Raw genomic sequence first — 9193 nt, forward strand, 5'->3', positions numbered from 1 at the left:
GGTGACAAAAAGAAGAAGAATTGTAAGAAGAATTTCAAGGAGTCTTTATACTATAAGAAGAAAGGACATGCAATCACAGATTGTCATGTCAAGAAGGTAGATGAAAAGAATGGTACCCTTAAATGTAAGGGGAAGGAGACAACCAACATGGCTGAAGCAGAGTTGGAGTTATTCATGGCAACCATTGAGGAAGTGTGTTCCTCATCAGCACAAGAAGAATATACCACTTATTCATGGGTGTTGGATAGTGGTGCATCCCATCACATGACCAATAAGAAAGGTCTATATAGTTCTATGTAGCCTCTATAAGAATCCATCACTATGACTATTAGAAACGATGAAAAATGCCCTACTACTATGGGCACATGTACTACTTCCTTTGTTGCTAAAAATGGTAAAGTAAAAAATCTTTCAAATGTGTTGATGCTTCAAAAATTAAGAGAATTTTTTAATCAGTTTGTTACCATAATTGACTTGTCATGAAGTGAGATTCACAAGATAGATGCAAAATTCTTGACAATGCTGGAAAAGTTGTTGGAAAAGGAGAAAGAAGGAACAACCTATATGAGCTAACTGCTCTTATAGCCACCACTGGAGTGGGCACAAGTAAGATCTAACGTGAAAGGTTTGGAAACATTGGATTTGCAATTTTGAAGGAGATGCATAAGCAAGGTATGGTTCCTCACCTACATGCAATTAGTGAATTAAAGGATCCATGTGAAGCTTGTATGATGGGCAAGCAACAAAGAAAGGCATTTCCATAAGAAAGCAAGAATGGAGAAAATGCTCCTCTAGAGCTGGTACATGCTGACTTGTGCACTAAGATGCCTACACAAGCCTTGGGAGGATTTTATTATTTCATGTTGATTGTCGACGTCTATAGCAGGAAGATGTCACTGTACTTCATTCGTGATAAGGCTTAAGATTTTGGTAAGTTTAAAGAATGGCTAAAACTTGTTGAGAATGAAATAGGAAAAAGTGTGAAGAAATTTAGAATAGATGGTGGCAGTGAGTTCAACTCAAAGGAGTTTGAAGACTTTTGTAAGAGCAAAGGGATCAAGCATCATTTGATGTCGTATCATACACTTGAACAGAATGGTATTGTGGAATGCAAGAATTGCACCATTGTGGAGATGAAAAGGTGCATGCTAAAAGGCAAGGGATTACCAAACAATTTTTGGGCCCAAGTTGTAAATACTTCAACCTACATTTTCAATCAGAGCTACACAAAGGCTCTCAAGGGTAACACACCTCATGAGGCTTACACTTGTAAGAAACCATTGGTCTCACATTTCAAAAATTTCAGATTTGAATGCAATGCTTATGTTCCTAATGAGAAAAGAAGAAAGTTAAAATCAAAAAGCAAAAAATGTATCTTCTTCTGTTATAGTGATGAGAAAAAGGCTTACAAATTGTATGATCAAGAGGCAAAGAAGATCATAGCAAGCTGTGATGTGGTGTTCAAGGAGTAGTTGCACATAATGGAGAGGGAGAAGGAAAATTCTTTCACTTTAACATCAAGCAAAGAAGTAGTCCACTATGAACCTATCCCAAGAGCTACCCCTATCCTTAAGGAGGTGGAAGAACCATCTTTGGATGATGAAGAGTTTACCAACCTGACATCACACCACCGAAAAAGCCATTACCTTGATGGGTGACAAAGCTCTATGACCATAGTAACACTATGCCCACATTTGGTGAGGAGAAGGCAGATGGACCAAAGAGGTCTCAAAGAAGAGAGGAACAAAGAAGGGATTCTGCTCACATAGTCATATGGCCTTCATGGTTGACTGAGATTATGAGAGAAGTAAAGGAGCCAGTTGACTTGGAAGAAGCACTTGCAGATGTAGCATGGAAGGCAGCTATGCAAGCTGAGTATGACAATGTCATGAAGAATGACACTTAGGATCTAGTGGATTGTCCGCACAAAGAGAAAGATTATTGGCATCAAGTGGGTTTGGAAGTCAAGTACAAGGCTGATAAAACCTTAGAAAAGTACAAAGACAAATTGGTTACACATGGATTCTCATAGGTTACAGGGTTTGATTTTCAAGATTCATTTGATCCAACTACCAGAATGACCACTATTAGTAGAGTACTTGTAGTGGCTACCCATAATAAGTTGCTAGTTTACCAAATGGATGTTAAATCAACATTTTTGAACTCAAGAAAGGGGGAATTGGTTTAGCCACTAGGGTTTGATGTCCCCCATTTTGAAAACAAAGTGTATAAGTTGAAGAAGGCATTGTATGGGTTAAACCAAGCCCCTAGAGCATGGTACCAATAGTAGATAGATAAGTTCTTTTTAAGCTTAAACTTCAAAAGATGTGCCTCAGATGTGTCTATAGGGATGGTGAAAATTTTATAGTTATTGTCCTATATGTGGATGACCTTCTTATTACATGTGACTATAAAGATATGACCAATTAAACTCGAAAGGCTTTGAGCTCCTAGTTTAAAATGATGATAGACTTGGTCTTGTTGCACTATTATTTTGGGATTGAAGTCAGGAAAGATCTTCATCTCTGAAAAAAAGTATGCATAGAAGATCTTGAAACCATTTGGTATGACTGAGTGCAAGGAGATAGCTACACCTATGGAGGTCAATACAAAGTTATCCATTGTGGATATATCAATACTACCAAAAATTAGGAGTTATAGGAGGTTGGTCGGTAGCTTGATCCACTTGTTCAATACTAGGCTAGATATAAGTTTTGCTATTGGAGTTTTGAGTAGATTTTCAAACAAACCCCTTGAGAGTCATTGGAAGGATGGGATGCAAGTGCTCAGATACTTGAAGGGAACTCTTGACTATGGTATCACCTACAACTCTAGTACTTCTCTTGTGGGATATTGTGACTTAGATTGGGTAGGTGATGCCAGGAGGCATATTTCACGGTGGATTCCATGCCACGGTGGATTCCGTGAGGTTTTACGGTGGATTTCGTAAACTTTGTTGACCGGGGCTCATACACAAAGTGGATTCTTTGTGCGAGAAGTTGATGGGGACGCCTATCCTTTTCGGGCGTTTCATTAATTTAGTGTGTACATGGGTGATTCCATAGCGGGTGATTCCACAAAATACATATTAAATTAATAAACCTTTATGAGTTTAGAGTGCGCACTCGTGATAAATTAAGGTTAGGGTTGATTTCTAACCAGTTGATTTATTTATGTAGTTGAAGACTGCTAGGTATTCACTTTTGTCGGTTTAATTGTATTATTTTACTAACGATTGTGAATGCTTTAGTTGATGTGTTGAGATAGCAGCAGTGGCGGAGGAAAGCATTGGAGGATAGCGTGTATTCGAGTTATCACTTATATTTTGATGGGCGCATACCTTAGGCATGGTGCCTATATTTTGTCGCGCCTATTTATTGAGGCGTTGGATGTTTATTTATTATTTTATATGCGCATGGGCGCACGATTATGATATTTGTATTTGGACATTGTATTGGGTATGCCTGACTCTTAGGGTGCCCGCCCATTAGCTTTATTTCTATTTTGTGCTAAAGCAAACTCAAAAGCCAAAAGCATGCTATTTTGTAATTTGGGCTATTATTTGAGCTTGAAGATGATTAATACATAAAAATACATGCTTTGTGGAGCGCTCACACAAGTCATGGGAGGAGATTGCACCCAATTGGTCTCTTGTTCATGTCGTGTATGCTTTCTACCTTGAGTTTTGTGTAAAAAGTAGAGTTCTTTTGTTCTTGGGGACCTTCCGGCGTTCACTATGTGAGCATACAGCATCCGATCTGCGCACCAGTGGTATCAGAGCTCTACGGTCAGTCTCATCTTGAAAGGTTGACCCATCTTGTGCGAAGGCGGACCTCCTGGAACGATCGAGCTCTACGGTCAGTCTCATCTTGAAAGGTTGATACGGGTGGATTCCTGGCAGTGAAGAACCTCTGTTTATAGCCTCTGAACCGGCTTGTAACGGCGTAGGACTACTCCTACATCCTCTTCTCCAAGACGCTTTTCCATAGTCAAACAAATAAGCCTCCATATCTTAAAAAGTTCAAGCTTGAGTTTAAAGCTCATAAAGCTTAATTAGAAGCTTATTAAGCTTCAAATTATCAAAACGGCGGCAGGGCGGCCCTTCTCCGTGATTTCCGCGTCAAAAAACGTCCCCCCCCCCAAAATTTGATGATTTTTGACCACTAAGCTTTAAGCTTAGTTACCCAAGTCCTAAATCACATAAAGTTCCAAAGCTCTGAAAGTTTCGTAAGTCTGCAACTTTGCAAGTCCGGCAAGTAACTAGAAGTCAGAACTGACTTGTGCCCAAAACTCCCATAAGGACTTTTCCTGCGCAGAAGCACCGAACTGCGAAGTTGTTCCCTGGAAGACTCTGTTCGCATACGCAGACTTGCTGAACCAGTTTCAGCACATGCAAAAGGTCATACATAGAATTTATGAAGATTTCAAACCCTGCAACCGCAAAAGTCGAAGACCGTGAAAGCCAAACAAAAATTTATAAGCCTTGTATACCCGACTTTGAGCTACGCTCATCCTGCTAATTGGATTTTGAGAGTGTGAGGTCTTTTGAAGTTTTGCAGGATGACGAAACCAAATACGGATGATTTAATGGCTGAAGGCGATCTTCCTGAACCTACGGTAGAACAAAAGTTGGATTTAATTATGATGCAACTGGACGAAGAACGAAGAGCCCAGCAAGCATTGCAAGTTCAATTGGCCAATTTACAAAGATCGACTACCGACAAAGAGGAACCACAATCTGAAGATCTTATCCGACGTACCATCGATGCGACTCTCAAAGCTCAATCCATCTGCAAAGAAACAAAGATAAATAAAAGAAATTTCAAATTCCGTACTTTCAATGGCACTCGAGATGGAAAAACTGTTCTTGCATTCATCAGTCAGTTTGATGATTATTTTCATGAGGAAACATACGCTGAAAAAGATAAAATCAAGTGTGTCACTAATCATTTAGTGGATAGAGTATCTCTTTGGTGGACCGTGGTTTGTAAGAGTATAGATTGTCCCACTACCTGGGAGAATTTCAAGAAGAAGTTTATGTAGAATTTCCTTCCTCCACAATTCCATGAAAAAGCCATAAAGCAATGGGACCTTCTTCAGCAAAGAGATCGTGAGCCTATTTCTTAGTACACCGAACGCTTTTGGAATGCCTTACTCCAATTACACATGCTTGAAGATGTACCTGAAGCGACTCACAAGTGCAAGTATATGTCTGGATTACTTGGGCATTACTACGCTGAAGTCAATATGTTCAAGCTTGCAACTCTTGAAGATGCAATTTCTTTAGCTCATGACACTGAAGACAAGCTTCGAGGAAGAGACAAGTGTCCATAATAATTTCAAGCAAATGGTAACTATGGTTCTAAGCAATTCAATTCAAATTTTAGAAGATTCAATCAAAGTCGATCTCCTTCATCATCTTTTCGTAAGTCTTGGACGAAACCACCTGCTTTGCCATCAAATACCAATCAAAATCCTAAGCCATCTTCACAGCCAAATCCTAATATTCCTAGACTTCCTGCCATTGCAAACAATGTATCTAAAGCCAAACCTATAGTGTGTTACAAATGGTATCAACCTGGACATCTAGCAGCCAATTGCCAATCGAAGAAGCCACCTGTCCACATCAACTATCTTGGAGCAATGGAAGATGAAGAACATGAGGAAATGCCTGACTTTATGGAAGATGAGGACTACATTACTACTCCTTCGGATACTTTACCAGGTATGCCAACTCCACATTCTTTGTTGACAATGAAATGTTTAGTGCATGGAAAAGAAAAGATTATTTTGCATGATGATGGTAGTACACATGATTTTATTTCTGCCAAGTTAGTGAAAGAATTGAAATTACAAACTGTTCATATGCATTATTGCATTAAAGCAGCATTCTTAGGCACAAGGTATAATGGAACACAAGAGGTGCATGATTTAGAAATTCAAATTGGTGAATATATTGAAAGAAGGAATTTTCTAATTGTACCATTACAGTCCAGTGACATTATCTTAGGTATGCCTTGGCGTCATCAGCATAATCCTGATATAGATTATTCCACGCATTCAATTAACATTCATTTTCAAGGAAAACACATTACATTGTATGGTATGCATGCATCTAATGCTTTTCCACTGCTTACTCATACTCAAGCTAAACGTGCATTACGTAAAAGTAATAAATCTTATCTAATCTAGGTGAATGAACTGCAAGCTAAAGAAAAACATATGCACCCTAGGCATAATGAATTCCTTGCACAATTTAAAGATTGTTTTGCTAAAGATCTACCACCTGGATTACCTGCTTCACGTCCTGAAGACCACAAAATAGATTTAATTCCTGGTACACAACCACCTTGTAAAGCACCATATAGGCATAACCAGATAGAGCAAAAAGAAATTCAAAATCAAGTTGAGGAATTATTAAATAGAGGATTGATTAGACCTTGTAGTTCTCCATTTGGCGCACCTGTTTTGTTGGTAAAGAAGAAGAATAATACTTATCGTATGTGCATCGATTATTGTGTCCTAAATAAGATTACTGTAAAGAATAGATATCCAATTCCTCAGGCCGATGATCTTATGGATAAACCACAAGGTTCTCCCATATTTAGTAAAATAGATCTTAAATCTAGTTATCATCAGGTGAGATTAGATAAATCTAACATATTCAAGACTGCCTTTAGAACACAATTTGGTCATTATGAATTTTTAGTGATGCCTTTTGGATTGACTAACACACCTGCTACATTTAGTAGAATGATGAATCACATATTTTTGAAATACTAGCATTGTGTTATTGTATTCTTTGATGATATCTTGGTATTCAGTAAAAATGAGAAAGAGCATTATGAACATCTGTCTTTGGTTTTCAAGTTGTTGAAAGATAATCAATTGTATGCTAATCCGGAAAAGAGTGAGTTCTTTCAAACAGAAATTGAATATCTAGGTCATATTGTGTCATCAGATGGTATTAAAGTTGACCCTAAGAAGATAGAAGCAATATTGAACTGGCCAATACCTAAAGATGTGCATGAGTTACGTTCTTCTCTAGGTCTTGCTAGTTTTTACAAGAAATTTGTACGAAATTTTTCATTACTTGCTTTGCCTTTGACTAAACTTTTAAAGAAAGGTATTGTTTATCATTGGTCTAATAATCAACATAAATCTTTTGATTTATTGAAACATGCATTAACCCATGCTCCTGTATTACAACTACCTAATTTTAATAGACCATTATTTTTAGTAGTTACTGATGCTAGCGGATCTAGAATAGGAGTCGTACTTATGCAATATAATCATCCCATAGCCTATTCTAGTTGTAAACTGAAACCTTCCGAAATTAAATATTCCACATATGATAAAGAATTACTAGATGTGGTACAAGCTTTAAGACAATGGAAACATTACTTAATGGGTTCTGAGTTTATGATTAAGACTGATCAACAAAGTATTAGACATTTACTTAGTCAACCTCAAATATCTGACCGACATATCAAATGGGTAGCTTTTATTCAGAGTTTTCATCCCCTTATTCAATATCAACCAGGTAAAGAAAATGTAGTGGCCGATGCATTAAGTAGAAGACCAACCATTCATAATATCTCTGTTATATCATTTGATTCTCTAACCCCTATGAAAGATACATATCATCAGGACATTACTTTTCATGCTGATTGGAATAAATTAGTTGGAAATAACTGGATTCCTATTGATTCACTGTCTTATAATGATGGATTCATGTTTTATGAAAAGAGATTATGTGTTGCAGTTCCATTTAGATCTTTTGTTTTGAATGAGATTCATTGTCCTCCATATCAAGGTCATAGAGGTATCATATCTACTTTGCGTACATTGACTGAAGATTTTTATTTGCCACATATGGACACTGATGTATCTAACTTTGTTTCTGAAAGTATGATTTGTCAAAGAGTTAAGAGACATCATGGTAAACAGTATGGATTACTTATGCCTTTATCTATTCCATCAAGACCATGGGAACAGATCTCTATGGATTTTATTACTGGTTTACCTAATATAAAGCTAACCATGATATGATTTGGACTGTAGTAGACAGGTTTAGTAAATAAGCATATTTCATTCCATGTAAGAAAACTTTAACAGCATCTCAGGCAGCACAATTGTTTTTGAAAACTGTTTTCACTAATCATGGATTACCAAAAGTTATTATTTGTGATCGAGGTTCTAGATTTTGTAACAACTTTTGGATTACTTTGTTTGCTAACCTAGGAACAAAGATTGACTTTTCATCTGCATTTCATCTTGAAACTAATGGACAAACAGAAGCCACTAACAGTACTATTTTAGATCTTTTATGTGCTTATACTATTTCTAAACCACAGACATGGGACACACATTTGCATTTACTGCAGTTTGCATATAACAATACACCACACACATCTACAAATAAAGCATCGTTTGAAATGATTTATGGTTATAGATTGTCTACACCTGTTGCATCTTTATCAAATAGAATTCAAAGTGCTGATGATATTGTTAATATGCACACTACTATTTTTGATGAGGTTAAAGACATGATTGCCAAAGCCCAGCAATAGTATACAAAACAAGCCAATAAGAAAAGATAGGCCATGAATTTCAAAGTTGATGACTATGTTTGGTTGAGAATAGAAAAACGTAGATTACAAAGTGTAGATAAATACCCATTTGTGAAATTAGCACCTAGATTCTATGGACCATTTAAGATCATTCACAAAATCAATGACAATGCATTCAAGTTAGAATTACCACCTCACTGGAAAATTCACAACACATTTCACATTAGTTTATTACGACCCTTTAGAGGCCAATTACCTGTACACCCTATTTATGAAAACCCACCTTTGTTAGAAGAACCGACTGAAATACTTGAACCTGAAGCTATCATAGATACTGATTTCATGACCACTAGAACTGGACGTAGATATTCTAGATATTTGGTCAAGTTTAAAAACCATCCTGTTGAGGAAGCCCAATGGATACACGCTACACACTTAAATGCTTTCCCCACTCTGTTACCTCCACATTGAGCTAATAGCAATTGAGGACAATTGCTATCCCACCCCGGGGGTATGATGCCAGGAGGCATATTTTACGGTGGATTCCGTGAGGTTTTATGGTGGATTCCGTAAACTTTGTTGACCGGGGCTCATACACAAAGTGGATTCTTTGTGCGAGA

Source organism: Lygodium microphyllum, chromosome 29, assembly GCF_053477565.2.
Source record: "Lygodium microphyllum isolate KBCC chromosome 29, Lygodium_microphyllum_v1.1.10, whole genome shotgun sequence".
Taxonomy (NCBI): Eukaryota; Viridiplantae; Streptophyta; class Polypodiopsida; order Schizaeales; family Lygodiaceae; genus Lygodium; species Lygodium microphyllum.